This window comes from Mastomys coucha, unplaced genomic scaffold, assembly GCF_008632895.1.
Source record: "Mastomys coucha isolate ucsf_1 unplaced genomic scaffold, UCSF_Mcou_1 pScaffold7, whole genome shotgun sequence".
Lineage (NCBI taxonomy): Eukaryota > Metazoa > Chordata > Mammalia > Rodentia > Muridae > Mastomys > Mastomys coucha.
Window position 1 is genome coordinate 25,553,122 of NW_022196913.1, and position 3,505 is coordinate 25,556,626.

The 3,505-nt window shown below is 34.9% G+C and overlaps 1 protein-coding gene across 3 annotated transcripts in view; it reads right to left on the reverse strand.

The window, feature by feature from the left end:
- The window catches only part of Gpx5 (glutathione peroxidase 5), a 75,773-nt gene that overhangs the window by 67,480 nt on the left and 4,788 nt on the right, over positions 1 to 3,505 (reverse strand). The window contains exon 1 of one of the 3 annotated variants that reach the window (XM_031359006.1): positions 1,660 to 1,768. The exons of the other annotated variants lie outside the window; for them this stretch is intronic. The gene's annotated coding sequence lies outside the window, so the exon portion shown is untranslated. Of the gene's footprint in view, positions 1 to 1,659; positions 1,769 to 3,505 lie in introns of those variants that run through there. 3 annotated transcript variants of the gene reach the window in all.

Consider the following 3,505-nt stretch of genomic DNA (forward strand, 5'->3'; position numbering starts at 1 on the left):
TTGTCTAGCTATTAGTAAATCATATCTTGGTGGGCACCTAGCACGCGAGTTCACAAGGACATATCTGGACTACCTCTGAGTTAGGAAATGCCAAGGAGACATGCAGGAGACTGGCATCCATGAAGCTTTTGCCTCAAACTGCTGTCACACAAAGTGTGCGTGGCAGGGACCCTCCCATCCTCTTGATGACAGCTGTTTGCCAATCTGAATAAAGTTTGTCCTTTCTGCTCTTTTCAAACTCCATGGCCTTTGCCTCTTGTGTCCCCTGTGTCTTCTTCTTTTCAGTTTCCAGTCTCCTTTGCTTTCTTTGGGTGGGTCATCTTTCTAGGAAGTACAATTCTTTGTCCAAGCCCACAGAACATATGACATAATGAAACCCACTAGCTATTCTAACTTGAAACATGAATCTTAAAGCAAAATATTGTCTTTTAAAGTTTCACTATCATGCCAGGTTTGGTGGCTCACACATGGACTACCAATGCTTGTGAGGTAGACACAGGAAAATCAGTAGTTCAAGGCCAGCCTTAGCTCTACAACCTCCCATGCCCACCTCCAACCGTAACAATTCCAACAGATGAAGAAACAAAACAGAACAATATCTACTATGATAGGTGATGTCCACATGTTACAGCAGGGGAGGCACTATTTTTAATGGCTCTAGACAATGCTATTGAAGGTATATAGAGTGATATTTCAATATGTGCACACATTGTGAAATGACAAAATCAAGCTAATTATAATGTCCATGACATAGTTACCTTGGAGTGTGTATGTGTCTACGTGTGTGTGATTCTCTGCTTGCAACAATGATTCTCTCTCTCTCTCTCTTCCTCTCTCTCTCCCTCTCTCCCTCTTCCTCTTCCTGTTTTTTTTTTTGGGGGGGGGGTTCTTGTTTTGTTTTTCTTGAGACAAGGTTTTTATGTATAGCCCTGGCTGTTCTGAAACTCACTCTGTAGTTCAGTCTGGCCTTGAACTCAGAGATCTGCTTGCCTTTGCCTCTTAAGTTGCTGGGACTAAAAGTGGATGCCACCACTGCCCAATAACAATGGTTTTCTTAATAGTTGACTTATTCTTAGTAATGCTTACCTGGGATGGGGTGTGTGTGAGGAAACATGACTTACAAAAAATGTCAGGAGGTCTGTTTTATCTTTTAACTAAATGAGGCATTTTATTAGATTTTTATGTTTATGTATTTTATGTTTTTCCATTGGATGAAGCTTCTGTTTGTTGGTTAGTCAATTATTGCCTTAACCATAGAAAAATTCTGTTTAGAGAATTATTTCTATTTGAGACATGCTACTAGATCACATATTGAGTACATAACTAATTTCAATGGACAAATATTTAAATCTGTTCATAAAGTTTGGCGAATTAAGATTGTCAAAATTAGTTAAAGCTTTGGCTTTCTGTTGATTTCTACATTGTAAATAGCATCATTTTCTCCTCATAAAATAAGTACTTGACATCCTGTACAAAAATTATTAAATATGGCCTATATTAGCCATCTCTGCTAAAGAAAAACACATACTTTAGAAGACTTTTAACTATGATAATTATAATTCATAATTAGTTAGGAGTCTTCGCTAAAGGATCAGTATAGCTAAATGAATTCATCAAAGGGGGAAAATGGGAAAATGGCCATCATATCAAAGACTTCACCTTGGCTGAAGGAGAAACACTATCTCCAGGTATTGATAATCCACTCGTAAATTACACAACTAGAGGTGATGAATTGTTTCACACCAGACATACACCAAGGTCACCTGAGAACATGGTCATATATGCTTCAGGGTTGCCAGATGATATTTATCTTTAATTCTATTGACAATTGAGTATCCCAGGTAACAGAATGTTTCTCTAAACTTTTATGTCTCTTAAATTCTTTTATAGTTAGATTTAAATTTTTGTATGATACTTAATATTTCACTTAATATATTCTTTTTTTATCTTATTATAATTTATTATCATCCATTAGAAGACTGTTTTCTAATGAGAGACAGAATGACAGTGGATCCAGATAAGAGGGAAGGTGGGGAGGAATTGGGAAGAGTAGAGAGAGGGGAAACTGTAAGCAGGATGTATTTTTTCCAACATAATATTTTTTATTTATTTAAGGCTTATTGCATTATGATAAGAAAAGATACATGATTTCAATTTATCTGAATTTGTTAACATTTAAATGAAACATATTTTAAGTAAATAGAATTATATCACATTCTTGTTTTCCTTTTGTACCCCAACTCCTCTCAGAGACCCCCCTTCAATACTTGCAATACCTTTAGTTTTTTTATTTTGTCATATTCTTTAAAACACATATTATGAAAATTGTTTGATATAAGACAACAATCAATTGAATAGTCTCATGTAGGTGCTTGTCTACAGCAATACTGAAAAAACATACATTTGTCTCAGTATAAATTTGAAATAACTCCAAACATATTAACTGTATATTTTAAAATAATACATCACTACTAGTATTTTTTAAGTGAACATAAATAGGTAAATATATAAAGTCTTTTTGTTTTGGTTTTAGTAGAGCTTAAAATCTTGGCTCTTACTGTGGTACAAGCCCAAAGTAAGAACAATTTTTAGACATTGGAGTTTATTGTAATAAAGCTGTACTTCAATGACCCTCACATTACCAAAGGATTTTACCTCCATAGTAGGTAAGCTGAGAGTTGACAGTTCTGGTGTGCCAAGAAATGAATTGTAGGCATGATTTTTGGATACAGATTTCCTTCTATGGTCAAAGCTGTTTGACTTGAGTGAGTGACTTTATTCTCAGCCCACGGAGAACAGGTTACATTCATTTAAGAAATGGTGTGTGTACTAAGATGGTCTACCAATAAAGTCATTCACCATCTGTTTCAATGAACAACGGTTCTGCTTGGAGAATGGCACAGACATTAGGTGAGAGTAAGGATCTTGTTCATTGGTTGTGATAATTTGGAAAAGCATTCATCTCAGATAAAGAGTAACTTATAAAGTCCTCTTCTTCAAAATTGATACAATAGTTACAAATGTCAAGCAAAGCATTCAGTCTCACTCTTTGTTGTTCTCTTATGAGCCACCTCCCAAGTTTGTTTTCTACCTTTCTTTTGGCTGTATAAACTTTTGAGATATGTAAGCTGTTCTGAAAACCATAGTATAGTGTAAAAACATCAAATAAACAATCCTACTAACAGAGAGGCTGAGATAGGAGAAGCCTGATTTCAAGACCAATTGGTACACAGCAGGACACTCTCATGTACAAACAAGCTGAAAGTGTATATGGATTGTATAATATTGGACCTATTTCTCCAATTACCAAATTAGAGAGGTCATTGGATGACAGCCAACAAATTTCTAATTCCTCATATTTTTGAATTTCAATTAATTAGGATAATAGTTGGTAATATTAATTTTCATATTAAGAGATATTACGAAAAAGTAATTGTTACTTCCTGTTGTTTTGTTGTAAGAGGTAGAATTAGGTTTGTGTGGGTTTGTTGAAAGATTACTTTCT